A 23740-nucleotide genomic window follows, 5' to 3' on the forward strand; every position below is an offset into this window, starting at 1 on the left:
TCTCCCAATCCTCGTTTGCTGAGCTCACAAACACGTGAGTGTAACAGCAGTGACCTGTGGAAGTAGCAGAAATGTCACACACTTCATTTGTGGTGGCAGTAAAAAGCTTCACTGTCTTGGGAGCCATCGATCTGACAAGTTATTACAGAGGAGCAGAGGCAGGAGGAGGCCGTCAGGAGCATGACACTGACAACAGCTGGGGCTCTTCCCTCCCGCTCTCCCCTCTCACTCTGCCTCCTCCTCTTTGTCTCATTTTATATTGGCTTCTCATTCTCAACTTACATATTCCACTTTGTATTTCCTCCTCTCTTCCTCTTTTTCTAAATATTGAAACATATTCTCATATTCATATCCACCTAATCATATTAGATTAGCCTGGTTAAGTATCCAATATCTTTTGTTTACATGTTTTCAGTGAGGGTGATCATCTGTTTTTAAAGTCAGTAGTTATTAGGGCCCAAGCACTCACACAGTGGTGCGAGGGCCTATTGTAACTTTTTGAGGCCTTTCCCATATCCCAAAACTCATGGATTTCTGCGACCACATCAGACCTGGTGAAAATGTACATCTGAAAGTGGTTCGGGGAATGTGCGGGACAACCCCTTTGCCAATCCTGGTCGATCTTATTTTTCTCTCAAATGAATCGTGTTTTGAGGCCTTTCCCGTACCCTACAATTTTGCGATTGCATAAATCCTGGTGGAAATTTTGTCGTTTGGCAAAAAAGCATTGAAAATTGGATGTGGGAGGTGCTTAAGAAAATGAAAATCAGCTTTCATTAGGTGGCTTTTTGTCGTGTTTCACGTACATGTACGAAACTTGGTACACATATTAATCATGTCAGGACGGTCAAAAAAGTCCATGACGACTTTGACATAACTCCTACAGGAAGGCCGCCATCTTGGGTTGAACAGCCGTTTTTGGGCGGTTTTGGCGATTTCGCAACAATGGTATTTGAACGACCTCGTCCGAGAGCTTTCGTGTAATCATCTCCAAACTTGGTGAGGTAACTGTGGACAAGTTGAGGATCTATAGTTATCGAACATCTTTTAAAAAGTCGCATGGTATACGAGATAGGGGCGGCAAAGTTGGCGAAAATTGATCCGATCTGAACCAAACTTGCTAAGATTGATGATAGTCCGGCCCTGAAAACGTCTGTGTGGAAATATTCAATTTCGAAAACTTTGGCACAAATTCAGACAATATTGTAAAACAGTTAAATGCAGTTGTTGCTGTATATGTTAATGGTTGTTTTGTCTCATTATGTTATGTTGCAATGGCCACCTCTTTAAGGTGTGCCCAGCGTTTCACCCTATGTTGGCTGGGATTCAATTCAATTTAATTCAATTTTATTTGTATAGCGCCAAATCATAACATACATTATCTCAAGGCACTGTACATAGACAACATCAAAGAGAGCAGAGAACCCCAACAGTTCACACAACTGGATCCAGTTGGATCCAGCAGCCTCAATGACCCTCATGTGTAACACATAAAGACACTGACCACAGACCGCCAACTCTACGTGATGAAGATTGTCAAAATCTTCACTCTGGTTGGAGTTCAAAAATACAATGTGGATTAATGTCCATATAATGTTTTGTTTTCTGTTTTACATTATATATTTACCTGTTTATGCTGATCTAGTAAAGTCATATGCTGTGATTGCTTTCTTATTTATTACACATCATATCATATTTGTCTTTACATGTCAAGTGTTGGTCCAGAGCAGGGGCTTTAAAACTTTAAGGAGTAAAACCAGACACCTGCAATCAGCCTCCAAGCGTCCTGTGGAATCTGAAGGGTCTCTTATGGAGGTGGTAGTTAACATTTTTAGACTAAGAATGTTAGACTTTCTTTACATAGGAAACATAGAGGAACTATAAATTCACAAGTGAAGTTTTCTTAATTAATATAATTTTAGTCATAGTGCTCACGTGATTAAAAAAATTGTGAGATTAATTAATTATGATCTGTAATTAATTAATCTAATTAATCTTTTTTTTAAACTCACCTAAAAATTGCTGAGAAAGGCCCTTAACTTGATGTATTTTCATTTAAATTTGTTGTAACAAACTTGAACAGATGCAGCCATTTAAATTCCGCTGTGTTCTTTTGTCAAACTCCAAATAATTAGAAAATACAAATAAAATAAAACATCAGGTCGATATAGACCCTTTCATTGTATACAAACATTCCAAGCCTAGTAGCCTGTCGACTGGTTCCACTTCGACTTGTACTTACTTGTACTAGTACTACTAGTTCTACTAGTTCCAGGCAGAGTGTGTTTTCTGACCCCAAACTGTGTGCGGACATTTCTGTGACGTAGCTCTCGGAAGCGTCTATAAAGTAGCCTGTCGGTCACAGACTTGTTCATACGGGGTAGGGATGCGAACGAAACGGCATTTTGAGAGTCAATTGTCGAGGCCCCCGTGTCGAATTTTTGTCGAATTGTCTGCCGTTTTTTTTTTTTTAACGCAGCAGGGTGGAAAATATTCTACACTATACTACTTAATTTTAGGTTCAAACACATGGCTGTAATGTCCAATACCATCAAAGCAGTGACCAACAACTAAAGAAAACAAAAAGAGATTAATCACGCTGATCTAATCACAAATAAAATCAAACAGCAGGGAGAGTAAAATAGGTGATGCGCAGATGAGCTGTAATGTCATCCGCAACCGCTGTTAAATATCAATAATCCACCCGCCATCCACCCGAAGCAATGTTTTTGTTAACAATTAATACCCGCACCCGCCAGCCACCCTATCATCAATTGTAGTAGTAGTCTGCTAAACATAATGTGTTGTTATGGAACACAGCAGCTGCGCAGATCCTCTAGGTCAACTAATACTAATAAAATTGAGTCTATTTTTCTATTCAAGGTGAGCCTGTGTCGTTTGTCAGTCGTTTCGTCGAAAAAAAGTCCCATCCCTAAAACGTGTTCTCCAGTTAAGTTTGGCAAAGAGATTTGCTATGGCTCGCTAAATTGCTAACGTCTTTGCTGCTAGCGTTAGCTGTGGCTGCACTCGTGACTGGGTGATTTTCATAGATGTGGTAGGCTAAACTTGAGCTGCTTCGGTGGTAAGCAAACTCTTACCAATCTTACCTTGTGCTGCACGGTTTCCTTTCACGTGACAAGGGGGTCAAAGTGGAAAATTTGGACAGCCTGTTGAAGAACAAGAACATTCCTAATGGACAAGCAATATGCTTTCACGAGGGGCTTTGCTGAGGGTTTTTTGAAAGCACAAACCCTGACACAGCACACACAAGGTAAGTTTAAACAGTAGAGATGTCAAATTTTCCTGTGATGCTTCCAATGGTTCAGACTCTCTGAGGAGGACTCGTCTCATCTGGCCGGTGCCGCTTCTAACCGGGCTGTATGGCATCTCCAAACCATCATGTACAGGCTCCTTTTCCTTCTCTAAATTTCCTCCAATATGTTCATATTAGAGAATATTAGTATTATTTATTTTAGTTAGTCTGCTTTACTAACCAATTAAAGTGTTATAACAATAGGCTACGTGTTACCACGCCGTGCAGTGTGATTTCGTACTTTAATCTAACCATTTTTATGATTCCCTCAGGCACGACAAACACAAGTGGCTTTCTTAGACTGATTTTAATGAAGCGTCTGAATCTTCATTACCACCGTGAAAACCGTACACACAAAACACCACACAATCAGCACAAATAACAAAGCAAAATCAAACCAGAAAAACGTAGGCTACACACATGTAGCTAGCAAAATAATTTAATAAAGACCAAAAAAATATTATATACAGCAACATAAAAATACCTTGTTGGCTGCATGCCACAAATGCGGGAATAGCAGGGTCCTTGAAGCTTGTCCTCAATGTCCTTGCGAAGAGCGTAAACTTTATAAACTTTGTGAATAATTAGAAAAGACGTCTTACAGTTCGAGCGGCTAGTCAATTCCGTCAGGAAGAACCGGAAGTACGTAACCAGAAGTGAGCAACAAAACTACATCTCCACAGACGAGACCAGGGTTGTAAATAACATACGTAAGAATAGTCACAAATCAAATCATGTGTCACTCAATAACATGAAAACTAAACATTAATATCAAATGTAAACATAAATATACAAATGCAAATCACAATGAATTACGGATATAAATGAACTGTATGCACCATCATGGAGGCATTTACAATTTTTGACAGTTCGGTTCCGAAACACATCAGGCCTGGACTTGATGGTGGACCCGGTCCATATGAAAAACGTGATATTTGAGCATGTCAAAGGAGTGAAAGAAGCGAAGAACGAGCTGCAGGAAGTGGTGGAGTTCCTGAAAAACCCACAGAAATTAAAAGCACTTGGAGGAAAACTACCTAAAGGTAGGATTAACCTAGATTCCTAAATAATATCTGTTCAACTGTAGTGATGAGTATTATTTGTGTTTTCAGATCACTTCCAGTTCCTATTTGTAATTTGCCTCTGTGCTTAGGTGTCCTGCTGGTTGGTCCTCCGGGAACTGGTAAGACCCTGCTGGCCAGAGCGGTGGCTGGAGAGGCTGATGTTCCTTTCTACTACGCCTCTGGCTTGGAGTTTGATGAGGTGTTTGTTGGAGTGGGAGCCAAGCGCATTAGGAACTTGTTCAGTGGGTTTTTCTTATCATTTTATGTCCAAAATTATCTTTAATCTCCCTCCCTTTTTTGTCATTACTGTCCAATTTAAAGTTTTAAAGTGAAGTGAAGTAAAGTGAGGGCTGGTTTTGTGGAGTATTTTTATACATATGAACCATATTGTTTATGCTGGGTTTTTTCTAGGTAAGGCCAAAGCTAATGCTCCATGTATGATATTTATTGATGAACTGGACAGTGTGGGTGGGAAAAGGATGGAGTCCCCCACGCATCCTCAATCCAGTCACACCATCAATCAGTTACTTGCTGAGATGGATGGGTAATCTCTTAAATTATTTGTATTTTCTTTCACTTTGTCAAATGTATATTTGTATGTACAACCCCAATTCCCAAAAGTTGGGACTCATAATTACCAATAGAACATAAATGATATATCAGATGTTAGAACTGAGACGCTCGTTACGTAACGCTGTACAACCCCAATTCCTAAAAGTTGGGACTCATAAGACCATATTTTATTACCAATAGAACATAAACAATATATCAGATGTTAGAACTGAGACATTCGTTACGTAACACGATAATTTGACGCCCCTAGTTAGTCACACAGGTGTATTAGTTAATTTACTGAGAACAGCTGAGTTTGCCTAAAGATAAAAGCTCTCCTGTGCAGAAATTTAAAAATAAATTTTACCAATCTTACCTTGTGCTGCAGGGTTTCCTTTCACGTGACAAGGGGGTCGAAGTGGAACATTTGGACAGCCTGTTGAAGAACAAGAACATTCCTAATGGACAGCAGGATGCTTTCACAAGGGGCTTTGCTGAGGGTTTCTTGAAAGCACAAACACTGACACAACGCACACAAGGTAAGTTTAAACACGAGTTGAAAGGTGATTAGTAATATCATCACACTGTGAAACAGTAGAGATGTCAAATTTTCCTGTGATATTTACAATGTTTCAGACTCTCTGAGGAGGACTCTCATCTGGCTGGTGCCGCTTCTAATCGGGCTGTAGAGCATCTCCAAAACCCCCTACCTATCATGTACACGCTCCTTTTCCTTCTCTAAGCTTCCTCCAATATGTTCATATTAGAATATTAGTATTATTTAGTTTAGTTAGTCTGCTTGGTCTCATCAATGACTCATGAGCTAGTCAAGACAAGTGAGAAACAGGACAGGAACTAACAGCAACAGAGAAACCATAACACCTGAAACACTGCATCACAACTTAACTGAGCAGACATTAAAAATACAGTGATGTGAATCTTCTCTATGCCTCACTTATCAAACAAGGCAATCAGAGATGGCAGACTTCACCCCATTCATGCAACAAGCCTCTGACGGTCTCTGTTGGTCATAGTGGCTAGTGCAAGTGCGAAAGGACAGACAGACAGAGCCACCACAAACAATACTTCACTCCCACTCCGTGGAGTGAACTAATGTGCTTCACTCGCAGCTCTTACAAATATTTTCAGTACTACCTGCAACAATAAACAAAAAGTGCCAGAGTTTCAAAATCTGACAGGTGGTTAAAAATGACCTATTGGCTTTCATGTAAATGTCAAATCAATCAGCATGGCACCGCAGGGAATTGAACCCCGTCCTGGTAAACCAGGAGTTGCCTTTTGACACAACATGGAAGAAAAAGCAAAATCTGCATTAACAACAGCATATTATGACATCATTACATAAAATGCTATCATGCCAAAGAAAATGTTACGATACTGTTGTAATGCAGGAAAAGAAACCTATCCACAAAACAAGTTTCAAATACTTACACTGTTTGACTCACCTTTCCTGGACCTGGTACACCACAACAATGACTCATCAGATGTACAACACCTGTGAGAAACAGCAAAACAGACCACAAACTAACACGGCCCCAGTACCTAAAAAAAACACTACATTGAAAGTCTATTAGACTCAGCAAACACTAACAATACACAGTGATGTGAATCCGGAGAATCCGAGCAACACAACAAGTAATCTCATTGCTGTAAAGTGCAAAGACTTGGTTAAAAAGTAGTTAGGCACCCCAACACCTACCAAAATGACATATACAACTAACCTAGCTAGTCTTCAGTGGCTTGCCAAGCTCGAGGCAATTTCTGCCCCCTCCTCAGGATTACCACCAAAAATCAAAAAGTGACAATTTCTCCAAACCTGCCCGGCGGCTACCTAAGTCAGGGTACTTCACTCCTGATGCAGTTACCCAGTCAAATATAACATATTCTGAATTACATCCTTAATTTTGTACTTGCAATATATTGCTTTCTTTTTCAAATCTTCAATTATCAATCCTGACAAACTTCTAACACGACTTAATGCAACATAGGCTTGCTAACAAGGCCCCAGTTGTTAAATACATGTGTAGATGTTCTACTACTGTTGCTAGAAGCTTTATTTTCAGCTAATCGCTAACGCTAATTGCTAATCGCGATGCTAACCGCTAGCAGGGGTTTAGCTGGGCTAATTATATGTAGAGTTAGCACAGACTGTTAAGCCTTATTTATGAGGATGTTATGGAATGTTTTCTGTTTCGTTTTCTTCCACGACCTGTCTGCTCTCAGTCCGTTCCTCATTGCTCTTAGCTCGCACCATCTCTTGCTCTGGGCACAATTGAGCCCAGGCATCTTCATATTCATCGCTGAGGTCTACTGTTTCCTGGATATTAATCAATACTGCTGAGTCAATTTTTTCAAACCTGCCTCTGTTTTGGTCAACCACTGATTTGACAGACTGTAATGACCCATCACGCAACCTAACATGCCATCATCATAAAACTGTTCAAATGATTCAAAATTTCAGGCTTTAACTGCTCGTCTACACGATAAGGCAAAAACAACTGCAAAATACTCGTGTGAAATAATTCTGGATTTTTGGTCTCAGAAATGCTCATATAACGAACAACTGCCGGTTGTGTTTGTGTTCTTTTAGTGACAAAACCACAATTGTTGTTCAATCTAATTGCACAGTAAAAAATGGAGTGTCAAAATTTCAGAGTCAACCTTTTTTAACCTAGATGGAGTATTTACAACTATATGCAGAGTAAATCCACTCTAAGAGTAGAGTTAAAAGTCTGTGTAAAATTCTGCAGACATGCAGTGAAAAATGTGTGTGTCACTCTACACAGTGATGATTACGCGCCAGTCTACGTGACATCTTGAACGCCTTGCTGGAGTCAGTCTGGAGGGGTGAGGCAGTCAGGTAAGTAACGTTAACATTCCCGTGTTTGCGACATCGTTTAAGGATTGTTTTTCAACTAAACACGGTTTTATAATTTCATAGATGTTGATTGAGGATGCGTTGTGATCATATAACCCTTTATTGGAGGACTCGGTCGAGTAGCTACATGCAACATACATAGCCCACAGCTAACTAACATTTACTAAGTTTGACATGTGCTCTTAAGATGCACCTACAGTATGTAGCTAACATGTTAATTATGTATTCATTCTGAATGCTGGCGAGACATTAAAGCACGCTGCTTGTGTTGTGGTAGCGTTTTACCTCACTTTTTATTAGCATGCTAATCGCTAATTATCTTGAAGCATACCACCACGGCAAAGCGGCAAATGCCGTAGTTTCCCACGATAAATGATAATTTGCCGTGCCAAAGTGGTGCCTAATATGACAAAGCGCACGCGGCAGTGTCGCTCGCTCCCGCTGACGAATAAAGTTATAAAGTGGTGCTTATGCACAGCAAGACACGTATGTTTACACCGGGCAATGACCCTGAAGTGAAATCTCTTGTCATGCTACTGTAGTCAGTGACTGTGAGACGTCGGAAGTTGTATAGCACAGGGGTTTTCAAACTCTGTGTGTGTGAAACGCACCGATCCCCACAGCAACTGCTGTGTTTCTTAGTAGACGCACATGCGCACTCACGTGCTGCTGAGTGAAATCTCCGGTCATTAGCTCATAAGCAGTTTCTTTTCTGAGCTGTTCTGTATCGTTAAAATTTAACAAACAGGGCAAGAGCCTCGAGGAAGAGAGGGAGATGCCCGGCCAGGGCTCCACCCAGCATGACAACTGGACAATTTTAAGCATGTCATTTCCCAATTATGATTAAGGTCCTCTTATGCTCATATTAATATAGAAACATTTTAAGTGCTTCTGTTCTACTACCCAATGGACTTAAAACTATTTTGTCTATGTCATATACGATTAAATTTTGCTGTCAGAGTGCACCAGAATGACTCATTTGACTTAAGATCCCCAACTATATTCCCTCAAAATTATGTGAGAAACCAATTTAGTTAACTCGTAGCACTATGGATTTGTTAGTCTCAATTTAACTATATTATATTTGTCTTGTTGTTCACAGTAATTGTAATCAAGTGGATCAATAGCTGGTAAGTAGGTTAAGGTTATGGAACAATATACATTAATAAGTAACTGATTAACAGCTTTTTCTCGGTTGTCATTTTTTCCCTTTGTTTATTTTAATAGGATTTGCTGCTGCGTGTATTGTTTGTAGCAGAAGTATGTTAGGCTGTCTGACCTAACATTCGACGCTTTCATGAAAGAAGGTTAGTGAGTACATCAGGATGAAACACACAACTTTTTTCTTCGTTAATACACCTAATTCATCTTATAACCATTCCTTCTAAACTACCTGAGTCGCTAATAGTTTCTGCTGTGCCTTAAAATGGATGGGAATTAGCTATTGACTTAAGTTTCATCTCAACAGCATTTTGTGAGGACCTGACACTCACTCTACTTGGTTGATGTTTTGATTCTTATCATAAGGAAATTGTCTTTCCAGTTCTGTTACAACTGATGTATCCTTTTTATTTTCATTTACTTCAGTGTGCCTAAAATTTAACATACCAGAAGGCAGGCAGCCAGATTTGAAGGTGTTTGACCAATCCGACACAGAAGTTGATGGAGAAGTCTTTGAAGAAATAGTGAAGGAGTCACCGGGAACCTTCAAAGTCATGTTGAGCAAAGAAGAACTTGGTAATCACTGACCATTCACATATGTGTTCATATTAAACTTTAAGGTTGGGCCATGAGTAATAACAGTTTCGTTTAATACATGTCTGTTTTGTTCATATTCTTCATACACAGATGCCTCTCTATCATCATCATCATCGTCATGCTCAGCAGCATCTGAAGATACTATCATTCTGAACTTCACGACTTGTGACCCTCCTGAAGAAGCAGCTGCTGTCGAAGGAAGTCAGCCTAAAAAGCCATGCCACATTAACTTTGAGGCGAAAGCGGTGAGTAGTGGGCATTGTTAAGTCTAATCTGGATTTTGTTCCCTTTGATGGGGAATGTTTTTATGTTATCATTTTCCAGTTGTATATTTGGTTTCACAATTTCTGACTGCAAATTTTGTTTCCATTCAAGTTGATTGAAAAAAGCCTTACAAACAAAGCCTGGTGGTGAAAAAAATCATGCAGGAGTATGCAAAAACAAAATCACTGAACGATGCCACCAGAAGACAGATGATTAACATTCTCACTGCTGAGATGACACAAACACATGGGTAAGAATCAGACATGTAGGCTATAGAAACATTGTTAGTATTTGCATTGTAGTTAATTGAGTGACTGTAATCATTTAATTCATACATTAGGACATCCCCCCCAAAAGTGTCAGAGTGTTGTATGCGCAGGGGATAGTTGCTCTATTTCCATATCTGGAGGACCCATATTCACAGCATGGATACGTAAGTAAAAAGGTCCTCACTACGTTAAACACATCCTTGCCCTTTGTTGACAGTATAGTCAGTCTGTGTGTATTTTAATTACATATTGGAACATTACTACGACCCAGAAAGTGGGTCCGGATACCTTGCATGGCGGTTGAAAACCATCCAACGAAAAAGTGCAGAGGAAAGAGGTGTGTCTGTGAGCAAATCTCCCAAAAGTAAGTTTACTTGTCAGTTACATACAGGCTTGTCACAGTTATGCATAGCTGTATAATTGTTTACATTCAAACGTTACAAAACGTTACAAAAACCGCAGGATGAAACTAACAGAAATGTCATATTTCCATCCCTTTTCCATTCCTTCCATCATTATTTCCATGTTATTTCCCACCATTTGAGGTTTGATTGGTCCTCTTTTAATGACATCATGTCATTCATTCAGACGAGTGTCTAAATATAACAGACAGTTTAACGTGGTGTAGCTAAAGAAATGCAGCCGTTCAATATGGTTGAAAAATCCAGTATTTAAAGAAATGCTGCAAAAGACTGACAAGCAGAAAAAGATTAAAACAGTTAAACACAATTATTTGTATGGCAGTTATTCGTAAACTAAAAATTCACAGCCCAAGTTACATATGATATTGATGAATTGAATTTGAAGTTGGTGGGCCAACCCAGACCCTTCACTGCTGACAAAGTGCTATCTGATGAGGATGTGGAAGCAGCTATTGCCGTTTTGTTTGATTATTTCTGGAAATAGGCACAATAAGACATTTCACTGTGCATTGTACTATGTATAAAGATGTATCTGACAAGTAAGTCTTATCTTGTCTTATCTTAATGCTAAGATGATGTCTGTTGGTCTGTAGGCTGGGACAGTGACATGTCTGCTATCTGCTATCTCCATCTCCTACCACAATCTGCACAGGAAAGGAAGAGGCCGAGGAAGGTGTCGGCATGTCAGGCTGTGGAGCACCTCATCAGATTCATAAAAGTATGCTGAATAGCTGTTAAAAATATAGTTTTCATCCATCTGTTGTGAGTGGTTGGTCACTAAGTATTGCTGTTGAATGTTTGTTTGTTTGTAGGCTGGAACCAGTGTACAGCAGCACCTGGATAACATCAGCCAAAGCAGCCAGCCATACCTCCTCGCTCAGGGGCCTGCAAGAAGCAGCATTCACACCTTCTTTATTGTGATTGACTAGTATGCGCTACCATGTAAGGCAACATGTTCAGTGGGAGCCCTAGACGATTTCTTTAAGGCCCATTATGTCTTTGGTACCTCTTACAGCTCTTCCTTGGCCAACGTTTTCACTTTTCTCCAAAATTGATGTTGGGGAAACAAAGGAAACTCCCAGAGTTGCAGATGAGAGCAAGAATGATGCGTTAGTGTCAAATAATGAAGTGTTTTTTTTGCAGAAGTGACCATGGGAGACCAAACAGCCTTATAAAGCACCTTAAGGTAATTCATGGTCTCTGCACTGGCCGGACTCTTCATCTTAAATGTGGCCAAGTTGGATGTTCACGTTATTTTGGTAGCTTTTCAGGGTTTAGAAAGCATCTGAATAAGTGCCATGTAAGTGGTTCAGAAAGTGATTTTTCATCACACCAAAGTGTCGAGTGTAATGCCACTGATGTTGATGTGTCGTCTGAACATTTGGAGGCACAGTCCACCTTATCTTCAGCACACTTGTAAATAGTTGTGCAGCAGTAATTTCTGATTTAAAGGCAGCAGGTGTAAGCCAAAGTGTAGTGAACTCTGTTGTGACGTCAATGGAAGAGATTGTTCAAGATATACAGCAGCATGCTAAAAAAAACTGTCATTAAGCATGTATTTGGTGATGAAAGAGAAACTGAAATGTGCAAGAAAGTTGAAGCGTGTTTTGAGGAGTTAGAGAATCCTTTCACAGTTCTTAATTCAGAATACAAACGATCAAAATTTTTATCAGGCAAGTGGGAAACAGTGGAACCCATTGAATGTGTAATTGGCTCAAGATTTGACACAAGGAGAGATAAAAAGACTGGAACATATGATCAGACAGTCGTTCAAGATAAATTCATGTATGTTCCCATTTTATCTACATTGCAGTCAATATTTAAAAGTCAGTATGTTGCAGAAATGTTGAAAAGCTCAGACACTGATGACTCAAGACTCAGAGATATTCATGATGGATCTTTTTTTAAGACTCACCCTCTGTTTTCAACTGAAAAGCACACAGTGCAGATACAAATGATGACTTTGAGGTTGCAAATCCTCTTGGTTCCAAGCGAGGTATTCATAAATTGGGTGCAATATATTTTACCTTAAAGGCGACATAGAATGCTTGTATCACACATATATGTTAGTTATGGAGGTCTACTTACATATATTAACTTGTTTTCATGATTAAAAACCTCCTAATCGCTGCAAACGAGCCGATCAAAATATCTCCTCGCTGACGCTCTCGTCAGCCGCGCTGTTTCAGACCAAACAGTTGCTGTGATTGGCCAGCCAACGAGAGCTTTCCTACTGTCCTGTGATTGGCCAGGTACCTGCAAGTGACGTAATAGATAGGCCAGCTCTCAGATACACAGCTCCCCCTCTGGCACGGTGGATGCTCTGCATCTCAGCAGCTACAACGAGACTAGTTATTCTTCTTCTTCTGCGGTTGAATGTACGCAACCGGATGTGCCCGGACTAGTGCCCGCACCTGGAGGCGCTACGGTGGTGAGGATTTCTGATGACGACATCAAATTAAGGAAGTGTCGATCCGCTTCGCAGAGCCCAGGAAAACAATACAACACTATTTTCTCAGCAGTGGCTGAACTGTTTGTTCTGAAACTTTAGGGTTTCATAAACGAGGTAATGACGCAGATACACACAAAAACGCAGCGTTAATTGGAGCTTCCGGTCTATGTCACCTTTAAGAAACTTCTCTCCAAAATGGAATTCTCTTTTGGCCAACATACACCTGTGTGCCTTATTTCATGCACAAGATCTTAAAAAGTACGGTTTTAGTGAAATTCTTGCTCCTGTTGTTCGAGATATTAAAAGTTTTAGAGAATGATGGTATTGAGATTCCACTATATGGTGGTCGTGTTCGTGGCAGTGTGGTACAGGTTACTGGTGATAATTTAGGCTTACATAGCTTGTTTGGTCTGCTTGAGTCCTTCAGTGCAAGGTACTGTTGCAGATTTGGTTTAGCTGAAAAAGTTGCCTTTTCCCTCAACAGATTTATAGGCAGGCTCATTTTCCCAACATTTTCCCCTGTTGGGACAAACACAACATTCCTAGAATTTTCCCTGAGATGCATGTTTGTTAATCTATAAACTGCTTCTTCACACACACATCTCTGTTGTGAAGATAAACACTGCCTAAGATGTTCAATGCTTGTTTTGCACTGACATTACCTGTAGTAGCCTCTTTCTGGGCATTCGCCATCAACAATCCCATCTCCCACTCAGCCTTAGAAATGTTAGAAATGATGTACACAATGCAGGCATATGTTTCAACCACATACTGGATGTCCAGATTAGCAGTCCAGCATTTTAGAAGTGGCTTACTATACTGTGTTAGGGATCAGCTCATTCAAGATGGAGTCACATGCATCTTGGATGGAGAACACATGGCCCCTTGCTCAGAGACAAAGAGTGTCATAAAACTCAGTCAATAAAGATCCCTTATCTTCCACACATCAGTGGGAAACCCACCTCATCTTCGAGCAGGCCCGCTCACAGCAGCCTGCTATCCTCATATCAGAGGCAGCGACACCAGAGCCTGCCTAAGGATCAACCAAGGATCCAGAGTCAAGTTAGCTCCAACTAGCTAACTAGCTAACTTTGTGAGGAGGAACCTGAGCCACAGACACCAGAAACACAGTCAACCATCTACTGTTCCTGGACCAACAGACAGCACCTCAAAAGAACACTTTGGCATCTTTTAAGGACTTGGTAACGTAACTGGGCCTAGCATAGCATTACACTACGTGGCTAAGCATAGATAAAATGTTGTACTGAGCTTACTTGCTCACATAAAGTGTTGTTGTAATGTCTAGATTTAGGTTAATATGATGTTAGTGATGTCCATGCTTCTTAGCTCTCAGCTCTAGATGTGCATGCTTCTAACCTCTCATCTAACCTGACATCTCACTTTACAAAAGTAGTTAACCAAGAAACACAGCAGCCATGCGGTCAAGAAGCCATCTTTGATTCCGCCATCTTGTAGTTTCTTTGTCAACCGCCATCTTGATTTGTAGTCTACCTCTATCTGACTTGACCATTTGACCTGCACACACACAGACTCCCTCCTTCTCTCTCTTTCACACACATACACTGTATATAGTTACATTTAGTAAATATTCTTGTTTATATCTTTGATGTCTTTTTAATAAATGTTTTATAAAATATACAGTCCGGTCTGATTAATATTGCACAAGTGTGTATATTGCCAACCTCTTCCCTGTAGAACTCCAATCCTTCAATTCACCTAACTATTGATGTAGTATTGTGATTTATCAATTATTAAGTTAATTATTAATCATAATCCAAATTGGTAGTCGGCTTAATTTATGAGACTGTTTTTGGAGGTTATGAATTAATGGTTCATTCAGAACCGATTGTTCTCCTCTGTTTGAGAGGAGTGGTGCCCCGATTTGAGTTTGACTCAACTTTTTATAAGAAATTAATTATTCCATAATTAATCGGTTATTAATATTCTAAATTCATAACCAATCACGCCCCTAATCCCAACAACTGATTAATCCAAACTTCATTAGGCTGCCTTTTCAGCACAATGTATGTTTATCTGGCACACCATTTGTGTGCAGCCTCAAAAAGGGCTTGATTGATACCCAAAGATTGAAACAAATTTTCAGTGGAATCAAAGGTAAGGTCCTCATTTCACAGAGTCCTTTTGATCGCTCTCAAAATGTCAGAGGCATGCTCTTTTTCCATCTTCTGAGGCTTGTCCTTACCCTGTTTCCCACATGTGCATATTACCTGATTTGTGTTGACATCAACATTCTTACATTGGCAAATGTTTTTGGATGCCTCATCATCTGCGGTGCGGATAGAATAATCGATAACCAAAATATTCGATAGCTGCAGCCCTAGTCTCAAGCTTCCCCGGGCTCTCAACATTCACCCCACATTCCACGTGTCATTGCTCAAGCCCTTCACCGAGTCCGACCTGGCCACTTCCGACCAATCCCCCTCTTCCTCCCCGGGTCATCGATGGGAGGAACGCCGATACGGTCAGTCGCATCCTTGACATCCGCCGCCTGGGCAGAGGCCACCAATACTTGGTCGATTGGGAGGGATACGGTCCAGAGGAGAGGTCTTGGATTCCTTCCTTCATCCCTGACAAGAACCTGCTGCGGGATTTCCACCGGGACCACCCCGGGAGACCTGGCATGGTGCCAGGAGGCGCCCGTTGAGGGGGAGGTACTGTCACGATCACACTCTCCTGCACCTTTATTATTGTTGTTATTGAGTTTCCTCTGTGCTGCTCTCTCTCTCTCTCTCTCCCCTCTCTGCAGGAGGCGTGGCTGACCTACTTCCACTGAGGACGCTGGTGATCAGCAACACCTGCGGTGGCTCCTCCTCACCTTAAGGTTTCTTAAGCCTTGCCGTCTCAGTCACCAGCGTCAGATTGTTTTGCTCCACCAGTGGTAACGTTGATGACTTATTTTGTGACATTTCAAAATAAGGTGCAAACAACACATTCACAACAAACCACTCAACAGAGTGTTCAGACTGCCAAACAGAATGTGCATAGTAGTTATTAAATACACAAAAAATACACGGTGCAATTTTACAAAATATGTAACAATAAACAAGGTGCATAGAAAATAAATAAAAAATGAAATGTAAGTAGTGCAATAACAATTCACAAAAATAGCTGTTATTGTGAATAAATTAAACAATATACAATACAATATACGTTTAAAAAAAAAAAAAGAACAGAGGTCATGACACCTTGAGGTAGGATTAGCAACAGTTATAGTATTACAGCGGATTCAGTCCAGTGTGCATGCGTCACACAGCCAAGGCTGCTCTTGGGCAGGTGCAGAACTGAGTCCTACACATCCCAAATGGAACCACTGAATGGCACAGTTCTCGTTTTCCCACGCAACCATGTCACCCAGCTCCTGCTGTCTGCAGGTGCACCACACGTCACTGTTTACATGTGCCTGTCTTTTGCGCTTGCGTCCTGGCTGTTGAACAGGAGGTAATGTGGCAAAAGGTTGTCATGCTCTTTTCAGGGGTTTGTGTGTGTGTGTGTGGGGTGGAATGGAGGAGGAGGATGATGGGGACCGATTTTGTGTAGTGACCGGCGACCATGCTGAAAAAAATCTGTGCTTTTGGCAAAAGTGTTGCCCAAAGGCTGGCATCAGATGTGTCACACAGCTTTTCATAGTCCACACCACAAAGTCGCAGAAAGTAGAATCAGTCACAAAAATTAGTGTCTGCACCTGTTTGTAGTACCTGTGTGCGGGCTTCAACTCCAGTGTGCCGTCAATCAACTGAAGACAAAAGTCTTTGTCTGCACAGGCCTGCAGGATGTTGTTGTCACGGTGTTTGTACGGACACTTAACCTTAACACAGCCTTTCCCGCAAAATAAGTACAGCACACAATCGCTTCCGGAGTAGCTCCGAGTTCAGGGAAAGAGGGATTGATTATGAAGCCACAACACTCCACTTTCATCTCCCTGTTCCTCGTCTCGATCTGTGTGATGTATGAGGCCCTTGCTGTGGCTTCTTGGTCTCTTCCCCATTTAATGGACTCTGGTTCGGTCGTAGGTCTACGTATGCTCTTTTGAGGATAGCACACCTTCTTCAGTACTGACATGGCTGGCTTGTCTATGCTGGTGGACGCAACAGCATGGAGGTTTGAGGCGGTTATCCTTCCCGCCAGTGCTGAATGCCACAGAGCCGAATTATGCTGTTGCCGGGTTTTACGCTCCAGAGTCGCTGCCTCTGTGTGCGTCACAGCAACCAGGTGTCTCAGGCCCTCTGCTGGTTCTGCTGCTCTGCTGCTGCTGAGGTCCTGTCCACGCGAAGAAGAAGGTCTTTCAAGCCGTTGATAGTCTGGTAGATGTAAAGGTCGTTGCTAATAGCTGCTCAAATCACAATACCAAAGTGTAGTCTAGCTGCGTAAACAGAAGACTGAAGAAGCGGGCGTAAACAGGGGGTATTTATAAACTACCTGGTCAAAGTAAGTGACCAATCACAGACTGACACAAGAACGTTCTAGAACATTCGAACAGCGAAACTTAGAATCTGATCATTCTATTGTAAAAATGAATTAAAGCAGTGTGGTATTTTATCACAATGTACAATGAAAATGTTTAAATAAAATACATAATACAAATTTTATTTATTTTAAGATTTCCACTTATATAACAGTAAAGGAAACACTGTTTAACAGAGCAACATGTCAAAATGTGATGTTTAATTCCGATGCTTTGCATAATTGAAATATGGAAATCGTGACCCACCATGGCAATAGTAGCATCAACGCCACGAAACATTGCTCGAAAGGCTGAAAGGCTATGTGAGACCAAGGGCCCGCCCTGAACATGTCTGCAAAGTACCTGCACACAGGAAGTAGGTCGCCCAAAACAGGAAGTGCCCTGTAACTCGCCCGTGCATAGACCAATTGACTCGAAACGTGACATATGAGACCAAGGGCCCGACCTGAACACATCCGCAAGACATTACCTGCATACAGGAAGTAGGTCGTCTGAAACGGAAAGTGTTTAAATTGAGTGTTTAAAAGAGTTTAAATTGCATATACATTGACTGATTGGCTCCAAACTTGATATGTGAGACCAAGGGCCCACCCTGAACATGTCTGCAAACTATAACCTGCCCACAGGAAGTAGGTCACCCAAAACAGGAAGTGCCCTGTCACTTGCTCGTACATTGACCAATTGGCTCAAAAATGTATATGTGGGACCATGGCCCGCCCTGAGAACATCTGCAAGACATTGCCTGCACATAGGAAGTAGGTCGACTGAAACAGGAAGTGCCCTTTAACTTTGCAGAGCATTGACCAATCTGCTTAAAACTTGATATGTGAGACCAAGGGCCCGCCCTGAACACGTCTGCAAGTCATGACCTGCACACAGGAAATAGGTGTTCCCAGATAGGAAGTGACCCGTAACATTGCCATACATTGACCAATCGGCACTTAACTTCACAGGGCTTACCCGGCCTGCTGGCGGGGGCGGGGGCGGTGGCTGCGAGGGCCCGCACAACGCTGCTCGCAGCTTTAATTTTTAATTGGTTTTTCTATCTTATTTTCTGCTCCTGACTTAAACGATCCTATGACTAAGTTATTTAACAATATCAGAGTAAGTCAGCTGACCTTTATTATCCCACACAGGTCCAGTCGATGTTTATCAGCATGTCTGGACAGCAGCATCTGTGGGAAAACATTTAGACTTGTAACGTCCTTCACATCACCATACACAATGTCAACGCAACTCCTCAGGCAAGGGCCTTACATAATCATGAAACATGTTCCATTTTCCATCAGTGACCTTGCCTGCAGGTAAAAAGCACTGTGCATTAATTCCCAGGCAAAGGAATAAAGGCTTAACTCAGTGCTAAGTACAGACATTCTTACAAACCGTCAGACTTACTTGACAGGATAAGAGGACACTGCACCAGCCACACACATCTTTGGGAAATACAAGGCAATATAATGCATAAAATCAGACTATTCTTTGCAACAACTCCAGCTTATTGTAGTGTATTTTTATTCCATCCAGATTTGCATATATGACACATTTACAACTTCTGTTATGTTCTTTTCACAGTGAATCAGTTGTACCCATAGTACGTTTAATGTGCGCAAAATAACATGCAGACAGTTGTTATCGAACTGGTATTCCTAACAAATGGATAATGGTGACTTGCCCTTCATACGTTTACATTTCGGACCCCGAAAGCAGTTAACTCCCAGTTCTGAGTTCCAAGTTCAGATGTAAATATAGCGCAAAATGTTAATTAAGTCTATCAGCTCTCTGTGTTTTGATTATAATGGGCCACATGGTTGGTGAAGTGGTTAGCACCTTTCCAGCAAGAAGCCCTGGTTGTAACAAGGACCTTTCTGCATGTTTTCCCTGTGTGTGTGTGTGTGTGGATTTTTCGCCGGGTTCTCTGGCTTCCTCGCACAGTCCAAAAACATGCAATATGGGGATTAGGTAAATTTGACACCCTAAATTGACCATAGATGTGAGAGTGAATAGTTGTTTGTCTCTATATGTCTATGTCGCCCTTTATCAGCTGAGGTGGGCACAGTACCCCCCACGACCCTCATGAAGGATAATGCAGTCAATGGATGGATGGAGTGATTACTATGTAATAATGTTCTGTAATAATAATGTATAAAGGCTGTCTGCCTTTTATTTTGCTGCCGTCTCTCGAAATTTCTGGTTGTCTTCCTGTTTCCTACCGTCCTTCTCGTCTGTGTGGAGGATTGTAAGCTCGTGGCAGCAGAGCTTCCTGGTGTGGATCCAGATGGCTGAATGCAAAACAAGTTTCTGACCTGACCAGCGAGGGTTAAACTGACAGGTTCAAGTTGAAAGCTACTGTCGCCCCACATCAGGATTTTGCTTTTGGTGTTTTACATGTAGGTGTGAAGTGCATGGGATGCTGGGATCAGGGGTTCTTAAACAGCATGAACATGAGCATGGAAAAGGACTGTTTCTTTGTCTGAAACTTCCCGCCTCAGGCTTTCCTTTTCCCATGTGCACATGAAGGACAATGGAGATTACAGCCACATTCGGCCCCCAACATCTGTATCAACTTGACATGATGTTAGTGGCCATCTTTGCCCTAAGATGCCCAAAAAAACTATTCATATAAAAGTATAGTGAACTGAATTGTTTCGACTGCATTTATGTGACGTTGACATTTGTGATAATTTCCTTTTATCAACTCATGTGTATGAGCACTTGTCAGTGTTGTGTACAAGTGTGTTTAACTCAGCGTGGCGTAACACTGCTCATTCATCTCGGGTGCTATGTTCTTGGCAACTGCCAGGCTGTGGCTGGCCTGTACAACTAGCTGTCAGACAAACAGGTAGGAGGAACAGATGAGGTGTGGGGGTTATAGCCCCAGACAGATGAATATCCATCTTGATTGATGCTGGCCTTTGTACACATCTCAGCGTTGCTGCTGCTGTTCTGACACAGCTCTGTTGCACAGTAATGTGTGATCAGAAGAAAAGGGCACCAGCGGCTCTGATCATCATTCTGTCCGATTCCCCCGTCACCGCCCCAGCACTCTCTCGCCAACATCAACCAGACAGAATCAGACTTGACACCTAACACACACTTGTCTATGTCAGTGGAGTGCAGTATGAGAGGAGAGTAAACTGAGAGATATATTTCAGGTGACGGTGATGGCTGTGAATTACAGATAGGACATGAGAGTTCACTTATTAAGTCATATTTATTCTTACTGATAAAGACATCAAGGTGAACTATGTACTATGTGTAAAAATTGTGTCTCTCTTTGCAACACCACCACTTAAGGACCTGCTGTGTGCCATAATGTAAAAATTATCTTTGAACTTTGGTGTGGGGAGTGAATGATTGACTACATGCCGATGTGTCCTTAAACAAAACACTGTTTAAGGACACAGTGTTACAAATGGTAACTTTGTAAGTTACCATTGTAACTTACAAATATCAGTTTGATACAGTCGTTTTTGGATCTTTTAAACTACTAAACTGAAAACCTACATGGTCCCAGCTCGCCTCGCCTCACCTCGGCTGATTGGTTGGTTTTCCATTACAATATAGTACCTCATCAACTTGGGCGGAGTCATTACTGCACGGCTACATGAAAGTCTTGCTCATCTTCCTGTGATGGCACCAATCAGTATCATATCTGTTCACCTCGCTTGGAACCGCTCCAGAGCAGGTACTAAAAAAGTACCAGGTACCAGGTACTATCGCTAATGGAAAAGCAAAATAAAACACCATGTCAAAGGCGAGGCTTGCTAATTGATTGTTTTTTTGGGGCTAACCATTATTGCCTAGCAGTAACCAGCCATTTCAAATACATAATGCTGTATCACAAATGTTCTGCTCCCATAAAGAAGAATTAAACAGCCTACATTTTTACAGACTGCTTAGTGAAGCTGTTATGTCAAATTTAGGGTTATTAGCGCACATCCAATTGTACACGCTTTTATTTCCTAATGCACTGTTTTTGACCAGGGTGTAGTGGCTAACACTGTTACCTTACAACAAAAATACGTGTGTGGAGTTTGCATGTTCTCTCTCTGTGTACTCCCCCGTGTGCACATGTGTTTTCTCTGGGTTCTCTGGTGTCCTTCCACCGTCCAAAAACATGGAGAGAATTGGACACTCTCCATTAATCATTAATCAGGTGAGAATGGAAGAGTGAATGGTTGTTTGTCTCCATAGGTTTGCCCTGCAATGGACTGGTTGACCTGTCCAGGGTGTACCCCGCCTTTTACCCTAATGTGAAAGATAAAGCGATTGACAATGAATGAATGACTTTGACCAGGCTGATACCAATACCAGTATCATACTGTCATCCCTACCAATTTCCATTTGAATCTGGTGAATTGTCGTCCAAATACGTTATTTTTAGCTCTATTTTTTTTATAAAAGCTCATCTCAAGTGAAATCACATAATTGTGGATACTCTCTGAACACTGAATTGTAAAATATCCAAATACCCATTTGATCTCAAATAAACTTTAAATATCTTCAATGTGGGATCTTCTCTGGATTAGGACTCAGTATTGAGCTCAGTGAAAACCAGGATGAAATTCTTCTAAAACTGCTTACACTGTGGTGATGGAGCCTTGCACATAGGCAGGTTAAAACCCTTTAGGTAATTAGTGCAGCTCAGGAATAAAGGGCTTTCTCTGAACAATGCCAGAGAGCACAGAGAGACACAGCCCTGAGCAGCTCAAGTGTCCACTGATGGCAACACTTCAGCCACATGAAGAGGCTCTGATGTGGCACAGCTAACCCTCACTTTTTTCCCTTTCACTTTCAGCACAAGGCCGCACAGTGACAGACTGGTTCCTTACATAGTATTGGATCTCAGTTGTTTCATCTCAGCAACACCCATATAGTTAGTGTTGTGTGAAAATATCCTGTAGCTAAGTTCTGAACTCTTTATAATAGCATACTCCACACTTGACTTTTCTAAACACAATTCTTTACCACATAAATCATACATTCATTTGACTCTAAATATTCTGTGGCCTTTATACAAAACAATTCCTTCTGTAGATACAGTAGGTGGTGGAGCAGCTCGGTCATTCTCTCTCAGAGCACTTTATTCTTATTTTATAAGAGTTACTATGAAATCATTGATCAATAACACCAAAAAATACATACACAGTTAGATATTTCAAAATGTAACTGTTGGTGTGTCTCTACTTATTTTGAATAATATGTGTGTAAATATAATGTTCTTTACAAGTTTGATTGATAATAGATATTTTGGAATTGACACTAATAGCCGGTGTGTTTGTCTATCACGCCTCTACACTCGATGTGTTGGAGCTAATGCTGCGTGACACTCAGACACCCCGGCTGATGAGTTTTGGCACTGCTTATATCCCCGCTGTGCATTTACATATGCAATGACCCAGATTAGTATCCCTCCTCACACTCCATCAACACTGATTAGTTCAGCACCGTTAAAGGAACGAATGTCCAGCGTGTTGCCGTGACCAGCGGTCACCTCTGCCTGTGAGTTTGAGCATTATACCTTCAACTTGATTTCACACTGTCTTGACAGTGACAGCAAGTTAATTAAATAATTAAATACAATGCACCTTTGTTTTATAATATACAGTTCATGGTAATAAAGACTGCTGATAGATGTTTTTATAAAGATTATTTAAAGGTGTATTCACCAAAAAGATTCACTGTGTTTCCAAGAATTATTATGTATTGTACAATTATTTTAGGTCAGGATAATCAGGAAAAGGTTGGTGAGGTTCCAACTTTATTTGAATTTTGCCTTTAGTATTTACTGACCTGTATTAGTTTAACAAAAATCTAGGATATCCTTAAAATAATATATTTTGGTTTGGGACCACTTACAAAAATATTCCTTCATGCTCAGATGTGAATGTGTTATTTGAAGGGAGAATTCATGTCAGTGCTTAAAATCTATGTACTTTTACTTTTACTGAAATCCTTACATTGTGTCACTTTAAATGAGTTATTTATTTGTATGGCAAAAGGTAAATAGTCAGGATTTATATTTGGCACTTTTCTTGTCTTGTTGACCACTCAAAATGATTTACACTACAATTTTGCCATTCACACATTCATAGAACACATGTATATGCTGCATGTGCTTTTTCTATCACCGCTAGTAATAGGAGCAAGTTGGGGTTAAATGTAATGCCAAGGGAATCATGTTTGATGAACTTGCTCTGTGTCTACTGCTTTACCTCTAGGTGTTCTTTGGTGGAGTTTTAA

At 41.0% G+C, this 23740-nt stretch overlaps 2 long non-coding RNA genes across 3 annotated transcripts; both read left to right on the forward strand.

Moving 5' to 3' along the window:
* The first annotated feature begins 7765 nt into the window (after positions 1-7765).
* LOC131464606 (uncharacterized) lies at positions 7766-9816 on the forward strand. 2 transcript variants are annotated; one of them, XR_009241191.1, is made up of 5 exons: positions 7766-7810; positions 8931-8958; positions 9056-9135; positions 9416-9565; positions 9677-9816. It is a non-coding gene; the product is annotated as an uncharacterized LOC131464606 (long non-coding RNA). The 2 variants fall into 2 exon arrangements; XR_009241190.1 differs by lacking the exon at positions 7766-7810 and having other exon boundaries at positions 8595-8958.
* A 171-nt stretch (positions 9817-9987) lies between these two features.
* Positions 9988-10514, forward strand: LOC131463418 (uncharacterized). The gene is made up of 3 exons (XR_009241041.1): positions 9988-10100; positions 10191-10283; positions 10391-10514. It is a non-coding gene; the product is annotated as an uncharacterized LOC131463418 (long non-coding RNA).
* The last annotated feature ends 13226 nt before the right edge of the window (positions 10515-23740 follow it).

Source organism: Solea solea, chromosome 8 (genome assembly GCF_958295425.1).
Source record: "Solea solea chromosome 8, fSolSol10.1, whole genome shotgun sequence".
Taxonomy (NCBI): Eukaryota; Metazoa; Chordata; class Actinopteri; order Pleuronectiformes; family Soleidae; genus Solea; species Solea solea.